Source organism: Lissotriton vulgaris, unplaced genomic scaffold, assembly GCF_964263255.1.
Source record: "Lissotriton vulgaris unplaced genomic scaffold, aLisVul1.2 SCAFFOLD_11669, whole genome shotgun sequence".
Taxonomy (NCBI): Eukaryota; Metazoa; Chordata; class Amphibia; order Caudata; family Salamandridae; genus Lissotriton; species Lissotriton vulgaris.
This window is the reverse complement of record NW_028248227.1, coordinates 1-18,207: the sequence shown is the minus strand read 5'-3', so window position 1 is coordinate 18,207 and position 18,207 is coordinate 1. Positions and strand designations below refer to the sequence as shown.

Genomic DNA, 18,207 nt, shown 5'->3' with positions numbered 1-18,207 from the left:
CTAAGCCCTAACCCAGCATGGCTCAGTCTTGTTAATTTGCATATGTAATTGGCCCTCGCCCACGCCCCCTTCCAGCCAGCTTACAGCACCCTGGACGGACGACAAGAAACGTCAAAGGGTGCTCCAGACTCCTTTTTATTTTTTTCCCTTTTTGTCTTTCTTGAAACCAGAGATCAGGGGAAAGCGCGAACGCAGTCCCCCACTACCAGAAATTATGCAGTCGAGTATCCCGCATTTGGGGACATCGCAGGGGTCAGCACATCCGAAGTGCAATGGATGAGCCTCACCCTGGGAGAACCACCTTCGTGATCATGGTGTCTCCCCTGCCAGGTAAGTATGAGTTGGAAGGGGACAGGGCGAGGGCGGCCCGCTTGGCATCTCCCGGCAGAGCGAGGGTGGCATCCACACAGGGAAGGCCTGAGGCCGGGCCAGGCAGAGCACGGGCCTTGTGGGGCGCAAGGTTGCCCAGCCAAGGCCCCTGTGCCCACTTTGGAAAGCGCGCAGCTACCCACAGCGGCTTCCCACAGGCCTCGGCCGGCCAGCGAAATTTGCATGTCCACGCCCACCAGCAGCGCCAATCAGGGCCCTGCTTTCACAATGCTGCACGCAGCTCACACGTGGGGCAAAGCCAGGGCTACAGCACTTACAGAAGGGGGCTTGCCAGGTCGAAATCGGGCCCAAAAGCAGACCTGTCAGGCCCTCCAAACTGTGCGCAAGCAAAGGCTACGGCAAGCAGACAAGAGGGCTTGCCAGGCCGAAATCGGGCCCAGAAGCACGTTTCTAAGCCCTAACCCAGCATGGCTCAGTCTTGTTAATTTGCATATGTAATTGGCCCTCGCCCACGCCCCCTTCCAGCCAGCTTACAGCACCCTGGACGGACGACAAGAAACGTCAAAGGGTGCTCCAGACTCCTTTTTATTTTTTTCCCTTTTTGTCTTTCTTGAAACCAGAGATCAGGGGAAAGCGCGAACGCAGTCCCCCACTACCAGAAATTATGCAGTCGAGTATCCCGCATTTGGGGACATCGCAGGGGTCAGCACATCCGAAGTGCAATGGATGAGCCTCACCCTGGGAGAACCACCTTCGTGATCATGGTGTCTCCCCTGCCAGGTAAGTATGAGTTGGAAGGGGACAGGGCGAGGGCGGCCCGCTTGGCATCTCCCGGCAGAGCGAGGGTGGCATCCACACAGGGAAGGCCTGAGGCCGGGCCAGGCAGAGCACGGGCCTTGTGGGGCGCAAGGTTGCCCAGCCAAGGCCCCTGTGCCCACTTTGGAAAGCGCGCAGCTACCCACAGCGGCTTCCCACAGGCCTCGGCCGGCCAGCAAAATTTGCATGTCCACGCCCACCAGCAGCGCCAATCAGGGCCCTGCTTTCACAATGCTGCACGCAGCTCACACGTGGGGCAAAGCCAGGGCTACAGCACTCACAGAAGGGGGCTTGCCAGGTCGATTTTGGGCCCAGAAGCAGACATTTGGGGCTTTTGATGCTCAAGAGCTGCCACTGAAGCCCACTCTAGGGGAGGCAGTGACCAGTTGCCTGGCTAGGCCCCAGTTGACTGCTTGTGGCTGAAAGCCAGGGACAAACCGTCCAGCAAGCGAGCAGGGGTTCCCGCCCTGAGCCCCTCACGCCTTCCCGAACGCTCCCAAACGCAGCAGAACCCTCGCCGGGCAGAGCCCTCGCCGGGCCACAGCCTGGGGGCCTCAGCCAGAGTCTGGGCCCAGGAAGGCTAGGGTGAGGCAAGTGGCTGGCAGCCAGGCCACTGCCCCAGGGTGGGAGATCGAAAGGAGCAGACATGTCACCTGGCCAGGGCCTACTGCCCTGTCTCTGGATAGGGCCCCAGAGTGGGAGGCTTCAACTATCCCATCATTCCCCAGGCTCAGCACTTTGCATGCGATTCCCTCTTGCCCACGCCCCCTTCCAATCCAGCCGCAGCACCCTGGACAGACCACAGAAGACGACGAAAGGTGCTCCAGACTCCTTTTTATTTTTTCCCTTTTTGTCTTTCTTGAAACCAGAGATCAGGGGAAAGCGCGAACGCAGTCCCCCACTACCAGAAATTATGCAGTCGAGTATCCCGCATTTGGGGACATCGCAGGGGTCAGCACATCCGAAGTGCAATGGATGAGCCTCACCCTGGGAGAACCACCTTCGTGATCATGGTGTCTCCCCTGCCAGGTAAGTATGAGTTGGAAGGGGACAGGGCGAGGGCGGCCCGCTTGGCATCTCCCGGCAGAGCGAGGGTGGCATCCACACAGGGAAGGCCTGAGGCCGGGCCAGGCAGAGCACGGGCCTTGTGGGGCGCAAGGTTGCCCAGCCAAGGCCCCTGTGCCCACTTTGGAAAGCGCGCAGCTACCCACAGCGGCTTCCCACAGGCCTCGGCCGGCCAGCGAAATTTGCATGTCCACGCCCACCAGCAGCGCCAATCAGGGCCCTGCTTTCACAATGCTGCACGCAGCTCACACGTGGGGCAAAGCCAGGGCTACAGCACTCACAGAAGGGGGCTTGCCAGGTCGAAATCGGGCCCAAAAGCAGACCTGTCAGGCCCTCCAAACTGTGCGCAAGCAAAGGCTACGGCAAGCAGACAAGAGGGCTTGCCAGGCCGAAATCGGGCCCAGAAGCACGTTTCTAAGCCCTAACCCAGCATGGCTCAGTCTTGTTAATTTGCATATGTAATTGGCCCTCGCCCACGCCCCCTTCCAGCCAGCTTACAGCACCCTGGACGGACGACAAGAAACGTCAAAGGGTGCTCCAGACTCCTTTTTATTTTTTTCCCTTTTTGTCTTTCTTGAAACCAGAGATCAGGGGAAAGCGCGAACGCAGTCCCCCACTACCAGAAATTATGCAGTCGAGTATCCCGCATTTGGGGACATCGCAGGGGTCAGCACATCCGAAGTGCAATGGATGAGCCTCACCCTGGGAGAACCACCTTCGTGATCATGGTGTCTCCCCTGCCAGGTAAGTATGAGTTGGAAGGGGACAGGGCGAGGGCGGCCCGCTTGGCATCTCCCGGCAGAGCGAGGGTGGCATCCACACAGGGAAGGCCTGAGGCCGGGCCAGGCAGAGCACGGGCCTTGTGGGGCGCAAGGTTGCCCAGCCAAGGCCCCTGTGCCCACTTTGGAAAGCGCGCAGCTACCCACAGCGGCTTCCCACAGGCCTCGGCCGGCCAGCAAAATTTGCATGTCCACGCCCACCAGCAGCGCCAATCAGGGCCCTGCTTTCACAATGCTGCACGCAGCTCACACGTGGGGCAAAGCCAGGGCTACAGCACTTACAGAAGGGGGCTTGCCAGGTCGAAATCGGGCCCAAAAGCAGACCTGTCAGGCCCTCCAAACTGTGCGCAAGCAAAGGCTACGGCAAGCAGACAAGAGGGCTTGCCAGGCCGAAATCGGGCCCAGAAGCACGTTTCTAAGCCCTAACCCAGCATGGCTCAGTCTTGTTAATTTGCATATGTAATTGGCCCTCGCCCACGCCCCCTTCCAGCCAGCTTACAGCACCCTGGACGGACGACAAGAAACGTCAAAGGGTGCTCCAGACTCCTTTTTATTTTTTTCCCTTTTTGTCTTTCTTGAAACCAGAGATCAGGGGAAAGCGCGAACGCAGTCCCCCACTACCAGAAATTATGCAGTCGAGTATCCCGCATTTGGGGACATCGCAGGGGTCAGCACATCCGAAGTGCAATGGATGAGCCTCACCCTGGGAGAACCACCTTCGTGATCATGGTGTCTCCCCTGCCAGGTAAGTATGAGTTGGAAGGGGACAGGGCGAGGGCGGCCCGCTTGGCATCTCCCGGCAGAGCGAGGGTGGCATCCACACAGGGAAGGCCTGAGGCCGGGCCAGGCAGAGCACGGGCCTTGTGGGGCGCAAGGTTGCCCAGCCAAGGCCCCTGTGCCCACTTTGGAAAGCGCGCAGCTACCCACAGCGGCTTCCCACAGGCCTCGGCCGGCCAGCAAAATTTGCATGTCCACGCCCACCAGCAGCGCCAATCAGGGCCCTGCTTTCACAATGCTGCACGCAGCTCACACGTGGGGCAAAGCCAGGGCTACAGCACTCACAGAAGGGGGCTTGCCAGGTCGATTTTGGGCCCAGAAGCAGACATTTGGGGCTTTTGATGCTCAAGAGCTGCCACTGAAGCCCACTCTAGGGGAGGCAGTGACCAGTTGCCTGGCTAGGCCCCAGTTGACTGCTTGTGGCTGAAAGCCAGGGACAAACCGTCCAGCAAGCGAGCAGGGGTTCCCGCCCTGAGCCCCTCACGCCTTCCCGAACGCTCCCAAACGCAGCAGAACCCTCGCCGGGCAGAGCCCTCGCCGGGCCACAGCCTGGGGGCCTCAGCCAGAGTCTGGGCCCAGGAAGGCTAGGGTGAGGCAAGTGGCTGGCAGCCAGGCCACTGCCCCAGGGTGGGAGATCGAAAGGAGCAGACATGTCACCTGGCCAGGGCCTACTGCCCTGTCTCTGGATAGGGCCCCAGAGTGGGAGGCTTCAACTATCCCATCATTCCCCAGGCTCAGCACTTTGCATGCGATTCCCTCTTGCCCACGCCCCCTTCCAATCCAGCCGCAGCACCCTGGACAGACCACAGAAGACGACGAAAGGTGCTCCAGACTCCTTTTTATTTTTTCCCTTTTTGTCTTTCTTGAAACCAGAGATCAGGGGAAAGCGCGAACGCAGTCCCCCACTACCAGAAATTATGCAGTCGAGTATCCCGCATTTGGGGACATCGCAGGGGTCAGCACATCCGAAGTGCAATGGATGAGCCTCACCCTGGGAGAACCACCTTCGTGATCATGGTGTTTCCCCTGCCAGGTAAGTATGAGTTGGAAGGGGACAGGGCGAGGGCGGCCCGCTTGGCATCTCCCGGCAGAGCGAGGGTGGCATCCACACAGGGAAGGCCTGAGGCCGGGCCAGGCAGAGCACGGGCCTTGTGGGGCGCAAGGTTGCCCAGCCAAGGCCCCTGTGCCCACTTTGGAAAGCGCGCAGCTACCCACAGCGGCTTCCCACAGGCCTCGGCCGGCCAGCGAAATTTGCATGTCCACGCCCACCAGCAGCGCCAATCAGGGCCCTGCTTTCACAATGCTGCACGCAGCTCACACGTGGGGCAAAGCCAGGGCTACAGCACTTACAGAAGGGGGCTTGCCAGGTCGAAATCGGGCCCAAAAGCAGACCTGTCAGGCCCTCCAAACTGTGCGCAAGCAAAGGCTACGGCAAGCAGACAAGAGGGCTTGCCAGGCCGAAATCGGGCCCAGAAGCACGTTTCTAAGCCCTAACCCAGCATGGCTCAGTCTTGTTAATTTGCATATGTAATTGGCCCTCGCCCACGCCCCCTTCCAGCCAGCTTACAGCACCCTGGACGGACGACAAGAAACGTCAAAGGGTGCTCCAGACTCCTTTTTATTTTTTTCCCTTTTTGTCTTTCTTGAAACCAGAGATCAGGGGAAAGCGCGAACGCAGTCCCCCACTACCAGAAATTATGCAGTCGAGTATCCCGCATTTGGGGACATCGCAGGGGTCAGCACATCCGAAGTGCAATGGATGAGCCTCACCCTGGGAGAACCACCTTCGTGATCATGGTGTCTCCCCTGCCAGGTAAGTATGAGTTGGAAGGGGACAGGGCGAGGGCGGCCCGCTTGGCATCTCCCGGCAGAGCGAGGGTGGCATCCACACAGGGAAGGCCTGAGGCCGGGCCAGGCAGAGCACGGGCCTTGTGGGGCGCAAGGTTGCCCAGCCAAGGCCCCTGTGCCCACTTTGGAAAGCGCGCAGCTACCCACAGCGGCTTCCCACAGGCCTCGGCCGGCCAGCAAAATTTGCATGTCCACGCCCACCAGCAGCGCCAATCAGGGCCCTGCTTTCACAATGCTGCACGCAGCTCACACGTGGGGCAAAGCCAGGGCTACAGCACTCACAGAAGGGGGCTTGCCAGGTCGATTTTGGGCCCAGAAGCAGAGATTTGGGGCTTTTGATGCTCAAGAGCTGCCACTGAAGCCCACTCTAGGGGAGGCAGTGACCAGTTGCCTGGCTAGGCCCCAGTTGACTGCTTGTGGCTGAAAGCCAGGGACAAACCGTCCAGCAAGCGAGCAGGGGTTCCCGCCCTGAGCCCCTCACGCCTTCCCGAACGCTCCCAAACGCAGCAGAACCCTCGCCGGGCAGAGCCCTCGCCGGGCCACAGCCTGGGGGCCTCAGCCAGAGTCTGGGCCCAGGAAGGCTAGGGTGAGGCAAGTGGCTGGCAGCCAGGCCACTGCCCCAGGGTGGGAGATCGAAAGGAGCAGACATGTCACCTGGCCAGGGCCTACTGCCCTGTCTCTGGATAGGGCCCCAGAGTGGGAGGCTTCAACTATCCCATCATTCCCCAGGCTCAGCACTTTGCATGCGATTCCCTCTTGCCCACGCCCCCTTCCAATCCAGCCGCAGCACCCTGGACAGACCACAGAAGACGACGAAAGGTGCTCCAGACTCCTTTTTATTTTTTCCCTTTTTGTCTTTCTTGAAACCAGAGATCAGGGGAAAGCGCGAACGCAGTCCCCCACTACCAGAAATTATGCAGTCGAGTATCCCGCATTTGGGGACATCGCAGGGGTCAGCACATCCGAAGTGCAATGGATGAGCCTCACCCTGGGAGAACCACCTTCGTGATCATGGTGTCTCCCCTGCCAGGTAAGTATGAGTTGGAAGGGGACAGGGCGAGGGCGGCCCGCTTGGCATCTCCCGGCAGAGCGAGGGTGGCATCCACACAGGGAAGGCCTGAGGCCGGGCCAGGCAGAGCACGGGCCTTGTGGGGCGCAAGGTTGCCCAGCCAAGGCCCCTGTGCCCACTTTGGAAAGCGCGCAGCTACCCACAGCGGCTTCCCACAGGCCTCGGCCGGCCAGCGAAATTTGCATGTCCACGCCCACCAGCAGCGCCAATCAGGGCCCTGCTTTCACAATGCTGCACGCAGCTCACACGTGGGGCAAAGCCAGGGCTACAGCACTTACAGAAGGGGGCTTGCCAGGTCGAAATCGGGCCCAAAAGCAGACCTGTCAGGCCCTCCAAACTGTGCGCAAGCAAAGGCTACGGCAAGCAGACAAGAGGGCTTGCCAGGCCGAAATCGGGCCCAGAAGCACGTTTCTAAGCCCTAACCCAGCATGGCTCAGTCTTGTTAATTTGCATATGTAATTGGCCCTCGCCCACGCCCCCTTCCAGCCAGCTTACAGCACCCTGGACGGACGACAAGAAACGTCAAAGGGTGCTCCAGACTCCTTTTTATTTTTTTCCCTTTTTGTCTTTCTTGAAACCAGAGATCAGGGGAAAGCGCGAACGCAGTCCCCCACTACCAGAAATTATGCAGTCGAGTATCCCGCATTTGGGGACATCGCAGGGGTCAGCACATCCGAAGTGCAATGGATGAGCCTCACCCTGGGAGAACCACCTTCGTGATCATGGTGTCTCCCCTGCCAGGTAAGTATGAGTTGGAAGGGGACAGGGCGAGGGCGGCCCGCTTGGCATCTCCCGGCAGAGCGAGGGTGGCATCCACACAGGGAAGGCCTGAGGCCGGGCCAGGCAGAGCACGGGCCTTGTGGGGCGCAAGGTTGCCCAGCCAAGGCCCCTGTGCCCACTTTGGAAAGCGCGCAGCTACCCACAGCGGCTTCCCACAGGCCTCGGCCGGCCAGCAAAATTTGCATGTCCACGCCCACCAGCAGCGCCAATCAGGGCCCTGCTTTCACAATGCTGCACGCAGCTCACACGTGGGGCAAAGCCAGGGCTACAGCACTTACAGAAGGGGGCTTGCCAGGTCGAAATCGGGCCCAAAAGCAGACCTGTCAGGCCCTCCAAACTGTGCGCAAGCAAAGGCTACGGCAAGCAGACAAGAGGGCTTGCCAGGCCGAAATCGGGCCCAGAAGCACGTTTCTAAGCCCTAACCCAGCATGGCTCAGTCTTGTTAATTTGCATATGTAATTGGCCCTCGCCCACGCCCCCTTCCAGCCAGCTTACAGCACCCTGGACGGACGACAAGAAACGTCAAAGGGTGCTCCAGACTCCTTTTTATTTTTTTCCCTTTTTGTCTTTCTTGAAACCAGAGATCAGGGGAAAGCGCGAACGCAGTCCCCCACTACCAGAAATTATGCAGTCGAGTATCCCGCATTTGGGGACATCGCAGGGGTCAGCACATCCGAAGTGCAATGGATGAGCCTCACCCTGGGAGAACCACCTTCGTGATCATGGTGTCTCCCCTGCCAGGTAAGTATGAGTTGGAAGGGGACAGGGCGAGGGCGGCCCGCTTGGCATCTCCCGGCAGAGCGAGGGTGGCATCCACACAGGGAAGGCCTGAGGCCGGGCCAGGCAGAGCACGGGCCTTGTGGGGCGCAAGGTTGCCCAGCCAAGGCCCCTGTGCCCACTTTGGAAAGCGCGCAGCTACCCACAGCGGCTTCCCACAGGCCTCGGCCGGCCAGCAAAATTTGCATGTCCACGCCCACCAGCAGCGCCAATCAGGGCCCTGCTTTCACAATGCTGCACGCAGCTCACACGTGGGGCAAAGCCAGGGCTACAGCACTCACAGAAGGGGGCTTGCCAGGTCGATTTTGGGCCCAGAAGCAGACATTTGGGGCTTTTGATGCTCAAGAGCTGCCACTGAAGCCCACTCTAGGGGAGGCAGTGACCAGTTGCCTGGCTAGGCCCCAGTTGACTGCTTGTGGCTGAAAGCCAGGGACAAACCGTCCAGCAAGCGAGCAGGGGTTCCCGCCCTGAGCCCCTCACGCCTTCCCGAACGCTCCCAAACGCAGCAGAACCCTCGCCGGGCAGAGCCCTCGCCGGGCCACAGCCTGGGGGCCTCAGCCAGAGTCTGGGCCCAGGAAGGCTAGGGTGAGGCAAGTGGCTGGCAGCCAGGCCACTGCCCCAGGGTGGGAGATCGAAAGGAGCAGACATGTCACCTGGCCAGGGCCTACTGCCCTGTCTCTGGATAGGGCCCCAGAGTGGGAGGCTTCAACTATCCCATCATTCCCCAGGCTCAGCACTTTGCATGCGATTCCCTCTTGCCCACGCCCCCTTCCAATCCAGCCGCAGCACCCTGGACAGACCACAGAAGACGACGAAAGGTGCTCCAGACTCCTTTTTATTTTTTCCCTTTTTGTCTTTCTTGAAACCAGAGATCAGGGGAAAGCGCGAACGCAGTCCCCCACTACCAGAAATTATGCAGTCGAGTATCCCGCATTTGGGGACATCGCAGGGGTCAGCACATCCGAAGTGCAATGGATGAGCCTCACCCTGGGAGAACCACCTTCGTGATCATGGTGTCTCCCCTGCCAGGTAAGTATGAGTTGGAAGGGGACAGGGCGAGGGCGGCCCGCTTGGCATCTCCCGGCAGAGCGAGGGTGGCATCCACACAGGGAAGGCCTGAGGCCGGGCCAGGCAGAGCACGGGCCTTGTGGGGCGCAAGGTTGCCCAGCCAAGGCCCCTGTGCCCACTTTGGAAAGCGCGCAGCTACCCACAGCGGCTTCCCACAGGCCTCGGCCGGCCAGCGAAATTTGCATGTCCACGCCCACCAGCAGCGCCAATCAGGGCCCTGCTTTCACAATGCTGCACGCAGCTCACACGTGGGGCAAAGCCAGGGCTACAGCACTCACAGAAGGGGGCTTGCCAGGTCGATTTTGGGCCCAGAAGCAGAGATTTGGGGCTTTTGATGCTCAAGAGCTGCCACTGAAGCCCACTCTAGGGGAGGCAGTGACCAGTTGCCTGGCTAGGCCCCAGTTGACTGCTTGTGGCTGAAAGCCAGGGACAAACCGTCCAGCAAGCGAGCAGGGGTTCCCGCCCTGAGCCCCTCACGCCTTCCCGAACGCTCCCAAACGCAGCAGAACCCTCGCCGGGCCACAGCCTGGGGGCCTCAGCCAGAGTCTGGGCCCAGGAAGGCTAGGGTGAGGCAAGTGGCTGGCAGCCAGGCCACTGCCCCAGGGTGGGAGATCGAAAGGAGCAGACATGTCACCTGGCCAGGGCCTACTGCCCTGTCTCTGGATAGGGCCCCAGAGTGGGAGGCTTCAACTATCCCATCATTCCCCAGGCTCAGCACTTTGCATGCGATTCCCTCTTGCCCACGCCCCCTTCCAATCCAGCCGCAGCACCCTGGACAGACCACAGAAGACGACGAAAGGTGCTCCAGACTCCTTTTTATTTTTTCCCTTTTTGTCTTTCTTGAAACCAGAGATCAGGGGAAAGCGCGAACGCAGTCCCCCACTACCAGAAATTATGCAGTCGAGTATCCCGCATTTGGGGACATCGCAGGGGTCAGCACATCCGAAGTGCAATGGATGAGCCTCACCCTGGGAGAACCACCTTCGTGATCATGGTGTTTCCCCTGCCAGGTAAGTATGAGTTGGAAGGGGACAGGGCGAGGGCGGCCCGCTTGGCATCTCCCGGCAGAGCGAGGGTGGCATCCACACAGGGAAGGCCTGAGGCCGGGCCAGGCAGAGCACGGGCCTTGTGGGGCGCAAGGTTGCCCAGCCAAGGCCCCTGTGCCCACTTTGGAAAGCGCGCAGCTACCCACAGCGGCTTCCCACAGGCCTCGGCCGGCCAGCGAAATTTGCATGTCCACGCCCACCAGCAGCGCCAATCAGGGCCCTGCTTTCACAATGCTGCACGCAGCTCACACGTGGGGCAAAGCCAGGGCTACAGCACTTACAGAAGGGGGCTTGCCAGGTCGAAATCGGGCCCAAAAGCAGACCTGTCAGGCCCTCCAAACTGTGCGCAAGCAAAGGCTACGGCAAGCAGACAAGAGGGCTTGCCAGGCCGAAATCGGGCCCAGAAGCACGTTTCTAAGCCCTAACCCAGCATGGCTCAGTCTTGTTAATTTGCATATGTAATTGGCCCTCGCCCACGCCCCCTTCCAGCCAGCTTACAGCACCCTGGACGGACGACAAGAAACGTCAAAGGGTGCTCCAGACTCCTTTTTATTTTTTTCCCTTTTTGTCTTTCTTGAAACCAGAGATCAGGGGAAAGCGCGAACGCAGTCCCCCACTACCAGAAATTATGCAGTCGAGTATCCCGCATTTGGGGACATCGCAGGGGTCAGCACATCCGAAGTGCAATGGATGAGCCTCACCCTGGGAGAACCACCTTCGTGATCATGGTGTCTCCCCTGCCAGGTAAGTATGAGTTGGAAGGGGACAGGGCGAGGGCGGCCCGCTTGGCATCTCCCGGCAGAGCGAGGGTGGCATCCACACAGGGAAGGCCTGAGGCCGGGCCAGGCAGAGCACGGGCCTTGTGGGGCGCAAGGTTGCCCAGCCAAGGCCCCTGTGCCCACTTTGGAAAGCGCGCAGCTACCCACAGCGGCTTCCCACAGGCCTCGGCCGGCCAGCGAAATTTGCATGTCCACGCCCACCAGCAGCGCCAATCAGGGCCCTGCTTTCACAATGCTGCACGCAGCTCACACGTGGGGCAAAGCCAGGGCTACAGCACTCACAGAAGGGGGCTTGCCAGGTCGATTTTGGGCCCAGAAGCAGAGATTTGGGGCTTTTGATGCTCAAGAGCTGCCACTGAAGCCCACTCTAGGGGAGGCAGTGACCAGTTGCCTGGCTAGGCCCCAGTTGACTGCTTGTGGCTGAAAGCCAGGGACAAACCGTCCAGCAAGCGAGCAGGGGTTCCCGCCCTGAGCCCCTCACGCCTTCCCGAACGCTCCCAAACGCAGCAGAACCCTCGCCGGGCAGAGCCCTCGCCGGGCCACAGCCTGGGGGCCTCAGCCAGAGTCTGGGCCCAGGAAGGCTAGGGTGAGGCAAGTGGCTGGCAGCCAGGCCACTGCCCCAGGGTGGGAGATCGAAAGGAGCAGACATGTCACCTGGCCAGGGCCTACTGCCCTGTCTCTGGATAGGGCCCCAGAGTGGGAGGCTTCAACTATCCCATCATTCCCCAGGCTCAGCACTTTGCATGCGATTCCCTCTTGCCCACGCCCCCTTCCAATCCAGCCGCAGCACCCTGGACAGACCACAGAAGACGACGAAAGGTGCTCCAGACTCCTTTTTATTTTTTCCCTTTTTGTCTTTCTTGAAACCAGAGATCAGGGGAAAGCGCGAACGCAGTCCCCCACTACCAGAAATTATGCAGTCGAGTATCCCGCATTTGGGGACATCGCAGGGGTCAGCACATCCGAAGTGCAATGGATGAGCCTCACCCTGGGAGAACCACCTTCGTGATCATGGTGTCTCCCCTGCCAGGTAAGTATGAGTTGGAAGGGGACAGGGCGAGGGCGGCCCGCTTGGCATCTCCCGGCAGAGCGAGGGTGGCATCCACACAGGGAAGGCCTGAGGCCGGCCAGGCAGAGCACGGGCCTTGTGGGGCGCAAGGTTGCCCAGCCAAGGCCCCTGTGCCCACTTTGGAAAGCGCGCAGCTACCCACAGCGGCTTCCCACAGGCCTCGGCCGGCCAGCGAAATTTGCATGTCCACGCCCACCAGCAGCGCCAATCAGGGCCCTGCTTTCACAATGCTGCACGCAGCTCACACGTGGGGCAAAGCCAGGGCTACAGCACTTACAGAAGGGGGCTTGCCAGGTCGAAATCGGGCCCAAAAGCAGACCTGTCAGGCCCTCCAAACTGTGCGCAAGCAAAGGCTACGGCAAGCAGACAAGAGGGCTTGCCAGGCCGAAATCGGGCCCAGAAGCACGTTTCTAAGCCCTAACCCAGCATGGCTCAGTCTTGTTAATTTGCATATGTAATTGGCCCTCGCCCACGCCCCCTTCCAGCCAGCTTACAGCACCCTGGACGGACGACAAGAAACGTCAAAGGGTGCTCCAGACTCCTTTTTATTTTTTTCCCTTTTTGTCTTTCTTGAAACCAGAGATCAGGGGAAAGCGCGAACGCAGTCCCCCACTACCAGAAATTATGCAGTCGAGTATCCCGCATTTGGGGACATCGCAGGGGTCAGCACATCCGAAGTGCAATGGATGAGCCTCACCCTGGGAGAACCACCTTCGTGATCATGGTGTCTCCCCTGCCAGGTAAGTATGAGTTGGAAGGGGACAGGGCGAGGGCGGCCCGCTTGGCATCTCCCGGCAGAGCGAGGGTGGCATCCACACAGGGAAGGCCTGAGGCCGGGCCAGGCAGAGCACGGGCCTTGTGGGGCGCAAGGTTGCCCAGCCAAGGCCCCTGTGCCCACTTTGGAAAGCGCGCAGCTACCCACAGCGGCTTCCCACAGGCCTCGGCCGGCCAGCAAAATTTGCATGTCCACGCCCACCAGCAGCGCCAATCAGGGCCCTGCTTTCACAATGCTGCACGCAGCTCACACGTGGGGCAAAGCCAGGGCTACAGCACTTACAGAAGGGGGCTTGCCAGGTCGAAATCGGGCCCAAAAGCAGACCTGTCAGGCCCTCCAAACTGTGCGCAAGCAAAGGCTACGGCAAGCAGACAAGAGGGCTTGCCAGGCCGAAATCGGGCCCAGAAGCACGTTTCTAAGCCCTAACCCAGCATGGCTCAGTCTTGTTAATTTGCATATGTAATTGGCCCTCGCCCACGCCCCCTTCCAGCCAGCTTACAGCACCCTGGACGGACGACAAGAAACGTCAAAGGGTGCTCCAGACTCCTTTTTATTTTTTTCCCTTTTTGTCTTTCTTGAAACCAGAGATCAGGGGAAAGCGCGAACGCAGTCCCCCACTACCAGAAATTATGCAGTCGAGTATCCCGCATTTGGGGACATCGCAGGGGTCAGCACATCCGAAGTGCAATGGATGAGCCTCACCCTGGGAGAACCACCTTCGTGATCATGGTGTCTCCCCTGCCAGGTAAGTATGAGTTGGAAGGGGACAGGGCGAGGGCGGCCCGCTTGGCATCTCCCGGCAGAGCGAGGGTGGCATCCACACAGGGAAGGCCTGAGGCCGGGCCAGGCAGAGCACGGGCCTTGTGGGGCGCAAGGTTGCCCAGCCAAGGCCCCTGTGCCCACTTTGGAAAGCGCGCAGCTACCCACAGCGGCTTCCCACAGGCCTCGGCCGGCCAGCAAAATTTGCATGTCCACGCCCACCAGCAGCGCCAATCAGGGCCCTGCTTTCACAATGCTGCACGCAGCTCACACGTGGGGCAAAGCCAGGGCTACAGCACTCACAGAAGGGGGCTTGCCAGGTCGATTTTGGGCCCAGAAGCAGACATTTGGGGCTTTTGATGCTCAAGAGCTGCCACTGAAGCCCACTCTAGGGGAGGCAGTGACCAGTTGCCTGGCTAGGCCCCAGTTGACTGCTTGTGGCTGAAAGCCAGGGACAAACCGTCCAGCAAGCGAGCAGGGGTTCCCGCCCTGAGCCCCTCACGCCTTCCCGAACGCTCCCAAACGCAGCAGAACCCTCGCCGGGCAGAGCCCTCGCCGGGCCACAGCCTGGGGGCCTCAGCCAGAGTCTGGGCCCAGGAAGGCTAGGGTGAGGCAAGTGGCTGGCAGCCAGGCCACTGCCCCAGGGTGGGAGATCGAAAGGAGCAGACATGTCACCTGGCCAGGGCCTACTGCCCTGTCTCTGGATAGGGCCCCAGAGTGGGAGGCTTCAACTATCCCATCATTCCCCAGGCTCAGCACTTTGCATGCGATTCCCCTCTTGCCCACGCCCCCTTCCAATCCAGCCGCAGCACCCTGGACCAGACCACAGAAGACGACGAAAGGTGCTCCAGACTCCTTTTTATTTTTTCCCTTTTTGTCTTTCTTGAAACCAGAGATCAGGGGAAAGCGCGAACGCAGTCCCCCACTACCAGAAATTATGCAGTCGAGTATCCCGCATTTGGGGACATCGCAGGGGTCAGCACATCCGAAGTGCAATGGATGAGCCTCACCCTGGGAGAACCACCTTCGTGATCATGGTGTCTCCCCTGCCAGGTAAGTATGAGTTGGAAGGGGACAGGGCGAGGGCGGCCCGCTTGGCATCTCCCGGCAGAGCGAGGGTGGCATCCACACAGGGAAGGCCTGAGGCCGGGCCAGGCAGAGCACGGGCCTTGTGGGGCGCAAGGTTGCCCAGCCAAGGCCCCTGTGCCCACTTTGGAAAGCGCGCAGCTACCCACAGCGGCTTCCCACAGGCCTCGGCCGGCCAGCGAAATTTGCATGTCCACGCCCACCAGCAGCGCCAATCAGGGCCCTGCTTTCACAATGCTGCACGCAGCTCACACGTGGGGCAAAGCCAGGGCTACAGCACTCACAGAAGGGGGCTTGCCAGGTCGATTTTGGGCCCAGAAGCAGAGATTTGGGGCTTTTGATGCTCAAGAGCTGCCACTGAAGCCCACTCTAGGGGAGGCAGTGACCAGTTGCCTGGCTAGGCCCCAGTTGACTGCTTGTGGCTGAAAGCCAGGGAACAAACCGTCCAGCAAGCGAGCAGGGGTTCCCGCCCTGAGCCCCTCACGCCTTCCCGAACGCTCCCAAACGCAGCAGAACCCTCGCCGGGCAGAGCCCTCGCCGGGCCACAGCCTGGGGGCCTCAGCCAGAGTCTGGGCCCAGGAAGGCTAGGGTGAGGCAAGTGGCTGGCAGCCAGGCCACTGCCCCAGGGTGGGAGATCGAAAGGAGCAGACATGTCACCTGGCCAGGGCCTACTGCCCTGTCTCTGGATAGGGCCCCAGAGTGGGAGGCTTCAACTATCCCATCATTCCCCAGGCTCAGCACTTTGCATGCGATTCCCTCTTGCCCACGCCCCCTTCAATCCAGCCGCAGCACCCTGGACAGACCACAGAAGACGACGAAAGGTGCTCCAGACTCCTTTTTATTTTTTCCCTTTTTGTCTTTCTTGAAACCAGAGATCAGGGGAAAGCGCGAACGCAGTCCCCCACTACCAGAAATTATGCAGTCGAGTATCCCGCATTGGGGACATCGCAGGGGTCAGCACATCCGAAGTGCAATGGATGAGCCTCACCCTGGGAGAACCACCTTCGTGATCATGGTGTTTCCCCTGCCAGGTAAGTATGAGTTGGAAGGGGACAGGGCGAGGGCGGCCCGCTTGGCATCTCCCGGCAGAGCGAGGGTGGCATCCACACAGGGAAGGCCTGAGGCCGGGCCAGGCAGAGCACGGGCCTTGGTGGGGCGCAAGGTTGCCCAGCCAAGGCCCCTGTGCCCACTTTGGAAAGCGCGCAGCTACCCACAGCGGCTTCCCACAGGCCTCGGCCGGCCAGCGAAATTTGCATGTCCACGCCCACCAGCAGCGCCAATCAGGGCCCTGCTTTCACAATGCTGCACGCAGCTCACACGTGGGGCAAAGCCAGGGCTACAGCACTTACAGAAGGGGGCTTGCCAGGTCGAAATCGGGCCCAAAAGCAGACCTGTCAGGCCCTCCAAACTGTGCGCAAGCAAAGGCTACGGCAAGCAGACAAGAGGGCTTGCAGGCCGAAATCGGGCCCAGAAGCACGTTTCTAAGCCCTAACCCAGCATGGCTCAGTCTTGTTAATTTGCATATGTAATTGGCCCTCGCCCACGCCCCCTTCCAGCCAGCTTACAGCACCCTGGACGGACGACAAGAAACGTCAAAGGGTGCTCCAGACTCCTTTTTATTTTTTTCCCTTTTTGTCTTTCTTGAAACCAGAGATCAGGGGAAAGCGCGAACGCAGTCCCCCACTACCAGAAATTATGCAGTCGAGTATCCCGCATTTGGGGACATCGCAGGGGTCAGCACATCCGAAGTGCAATGGATGAGCCTCACCCTGGGAGAACCACCTTCGTGATCATGGTGTCTCCCCTGCCAGGTAAGTATGAGTTGGAAGGGGACAGGGCGAGGGCGGCCCGCTTGGCATCTCCCGGCAGAGCGAGGGTGGCATCCACACAGGGAAGGCCTGAGGCCGGGCCAGGCAGAGCACGGGCCTTGTGGGGCGCAAGGTTGCCCAGCCAAGGCCCCTGTGCCCACTTTGGAAAGCGCGCAGCTACCCACAGCGGCTTCCCACAGGCCTCGGCCGGCCAGCGAAATTTGCATGTCCACGCCCACCAGCAGCGCCAATCAGGGCCCTGCTTTCACAATGCTGCACGCAGCTCACACGTGGGGCAAAGCCAGGGCTACAGCACTCACAGAAGGGGGCTTGCCAGGTCGATTTTGGGCCCAGAAGCAGAGATTTGGGGCTTTTGATGCTCAAGAGCTGCCACTGAAGCCCACTCTAGGGGAGGCAGTGACCAGTTGCCTGGCTAGGCCCCAGTTGACTGCTTGTGGCTGAAAGCCAGGGACAAACCGTCCAGCAAGCGAGCAGGGTTCCCGCCCTGAGCCCCTCACGCCTTCCCGAACGCTCCCAAACGCAGCAGAACCCTCGCCGGGCAGAGCCCTCGCCGGGCCACAGCCTGGGGGCCTCAGCCAGAGTCTGGGCCCAGGAAGGCTAGGGTGAGGCAAGTGGCTGGCAGCCAGGCCACTGCCCCAGGGTGGGAGATCGAAAGGAGCAGACATGTCACCTGGCCAGGGCCTACTGCCCTGTCTCTGGATAGGGCCCCAGAGTGGGAGGCTTCAACTATCCCATCATTCCCCAGGCTCAGCACTTTGCATGCGATTCCCTCTTGCCCACGCCCCCTTCCAATCCAGCCGCAGCACCCTGGACAGACCACAGAAGACGACGAAAGGTGCTCCAGACTCCTTTTTATTTTTTCCCTTTTTGTCTTTCTTGAAACCAGAGATCAGGGGAAAGCGCGAACGCAGTCCCCACTACCAGAAATTATGCAGTCGAGTATCCCGCATTTGGGGACATCGCAGGGGTCAGCACATCCGAAGTGCAATGGATGAGCCTCACCCTGGGAGAACCACCTTCGTGATCATGGTGTCTCCCCTGCCAGGTAAGTATGAGTTGGAAGGGGACAGGGCGAGGGCGGCCCGCTTGGCATCTCCCGGCAGAGCGAGGGTGGCATCCACACAGGGAAGGCCTGAGGCCGGGCCAGGCAGAGCACGGGCCTTGTGGGGCGCAAGGTTGCCCAGCCAAGGCCCCTGTGCCCACTTTGGAAAGCGCGCAGCTACCCACAGCGCTTCCCACAGGCCTCGGCCGGCCAGCGAAATTTGCATGTCCACGCCCACCAGCAGCGCCAATCAGGGCCCTGCTTTCACAATGCTGCACGCAGCTCACACGTGGGGCAAAGCCAGGGCTACAGCACTTACAGAAGGGGGCTTGCCAGGTCGAAATCGGGCCCAAAAGCAGACCTGTCAGGCCCTCCAAAACTGTGCGCAAGCAAAGGCTACGGCAAGCAGACAAGAGGGCTTGCCAGGCCGAAATCGGGCCCAGAAGCACGTTTCTAAGCCCTAACCCAGCATGGCTCAGTCTTGTTAATTTGCATATGTAATTGGCCCTCGCC

At 60.3% G+C, this 18,207-nt stretch overlaps 20 non-coding genes across 20 annotated transcripts; all 20 read right to left on the bottom strand.

The window, feature by feature from the left end:
• Positions 1-174: 174 nt before the first annotated feature.
• Positions 175-338, bottom strand: LOC147664216 (U1 spliceosomal RNA). The gene has a single exon (XR_015305099.1). It is a non-coding gene; the product is annotated as a U1 spliceosomal RNA (small nuclear RNA).
• Positions 339-954: 616 nt separating this feature from the next.
• LOC147664215 (U1 spliceosomal RNA) lies at positions 955-1,118 on the bottom strand. Its single transcript, XR_015305098.1, has one exon. It is a non-coding gene; the product is annotated as a U1 spliceosomal RNA (small nuclear RNA).
• A 901-nt stretch (positions 1,119-2,019) lies between these two features.
• Positions 2,020-2,183, bottom strand: LOC147664214 (U1 spliceosomal RNA). Its single transcript, XR_015305096.1, has one exon. It is a non-coding gene; the product is annotated as a U1 spliceosomal RNA (small nuclear RNA).
• Positions 2,184-2,799: 616 nt separating this feature from the next.
• On the bottom strand, positions 2,800-2,963 carry LOC147664213 (U1 spliceosomal RNA). The gene has a single exon (XR_015305095.1). It is a non-coding gene; the product is annotated as a U1 spliceosomal RNA (small nuclear RNA).
• A 616-nt stretch (positions 2,964-3,579) lies between these two features.
• LOC147664212 (U1 spliceosomal RNA) lies at positions 3,580-3,743 on the bottom strand. Its single transcript, XR_015305094.1, has one exon. It is a non-coding gene; the product is annotated as a U1 spliceosomal RNA (small nuclear RNA).
• A 901-nt stretch (positions 3,744-4,644) lies between these two features.
• Positions 4,645-4,808, bottom strand: LOC147664211 (U1 spliceosomal RNA). Its single transcript, XR_015305128.1, has one exon. It is a non-coding gene; the product is annotated as a U1 spliceosomal RNA (small nuclear RNA).
• Positions 4,809-5,424: 616 nt separating this feature from the next.
• On the bottom strand, positions 5,425-5,588 carry LOC147664210 (U1 spliceosomal RNA). Its single transcript, XR_015305093.1, has one exon. It is a non-coding gene; the product is annotated as a U1 spliceosomal RNA (small nuclear RNA).
• A 901-nt stretch (positions 5,589-6,489) lies between these two features.
• LOC147664209 (U1 spliceosomal RNA) lies at positions 6,490-6,653 on the bottom strand. Its single transcript, XR_015305092.1, has one exon. It is a non-coding gene; the product is annotated as a U1 spliceosomal RNA (small nuclear RNA).
• Positions 6,654-7,269: 616 nt separating this feature from the next.
• Positions 7,270-7,433, bottom strand: LOC147664208 (U1 spliceosomal RNA). Its single transcript, XR_015305091.1, has one exon. It is a non-coding gene; the product is annotated as a U1 spliceosomal RNA (small nuclear RNA).
• Positions 7,434-8,049: 616 nt separating this feature from the next.
• LOC147664207 (U1 spliceosomal RNA) lies at positions 8,050-8,213 on the bottom strand. The gene has a single exon (XR_015305090.1). It is a non-coding gene; the product is annotated as a U1 spliceosomal RNA (small nuclear RNA).
• A 901-nt stretch (positions 8,214-9,114) lies between these two features.
• LOC147664206 (U1 spliceosomal RNA) lies at positions 9,115-9,278 on the bottom strand. The gene has a single exon (XR_015305089.1). It is a non-coding gene; the product is annotated as a U1 spliceosomal RNA (small nuclear RNA).
• An 885-nt stretch (positions 9,279-10,163) lies between these two features.
• LOC147664205 (U1 spliceosomal RNA) lies at positions 10,164-10,327 on the bottom strand. The gene has a single exon (XR_015305127.1). It is a non-coding gene; the product is annotated as a U1 spliceosomal RNA (small nuclear RNA).
• Positions 10,328-10,943: 616 nt separating this feature from the next.
• On the bottom strand, positions 10,944-11,107 carry LOC147664204 (U1 spliceosomal RNA). The gene has a single exon (XR_015305088.1). It is a non-coding gene; the product is annotated as a U1 spliceosomal RNA (small nuclear RNA).
• Positions 11,108-12,008: 901 nt separating this feature from the next.
• On the bottom strand, positions 12,009-12,172 carry LOC147664203 (U1 spliceosomal RNA). The gene has a single exon (XR_015305087.1). It is a non-coding gene; the product is annotated as a U1 spliceosomal RNA (small nuclear RNA).
• Positions 12,173-12,787: 615 nt separating this feature from the next.
• Positions 12,788-12,951, bottom strand: LOC147664202 (U1 spliceosomal RNA). The gene has a single exon (XR_015305130.1). It is a non-coding gene; the product is annotated as a U1 spliceosomal RNA (small nuclear RNA).
• A 616-nt stretch (positions 12,952-13,567) lies between these two features.
• Positions 13,568-13,731, bottom strand: LOC147664201 (U1 spliceosomal RNA). Its single transcript, XR_015305119.1, has one exon. It is a non-coding gene; the product is annotated as a U1 spliceosomal RNA (small nuclear RNA).
• Positions 13,732-14,634: 903 nt separating this feature from the next.
• Positions 14,635-14,798, bottom strand: LOC147664200 (U1 spliceosomal RNA). Its single transcript, XR_015305108.1, has one exon. It is a non-coding gene; the product is annotated as a U1 spliceosomal RNA (small nuclear RNA).
• A 901-nt stretch (positions 14,799-15,699) lies between these two features.
• LOC147664199 (U1 spliceosomal RNA) lies at positions 15,700-15,862 on the bottom strand. Its single transcript, XR_015305134.1, has one exon. It is a non-coding gene; the product is annotated as a U1 spliceosomal RNA (small nuclear RNA).
• Positions 15,863-16,478: 616 nt separating this feature from the next.
• On the bottom strand, positions 16,479-16,642 carry LOC147664198 (U1 spliceosomal RNA). Its single transcript, XR_015305097.1, has one exon. It is a non-coding gene; the product is annotated as a U1 spliceosomal RNA (small nuclear RNA).
• A 900-nt stretch (positions 16,643-17,542) lies between these two features.
• LOC147664197 (U1 spliceosomal RNA) lies at positions 17,543-17,705 on the bottom strand. The gene has a single exon (XR_015305133.1). It is a non-coding gene; the product is annotated as a U1 spliceosomal RNA (small nuclear RNA).
• Between the last annotated feature and the right edge of the window lie 502 nt (positions 17,706-18,207).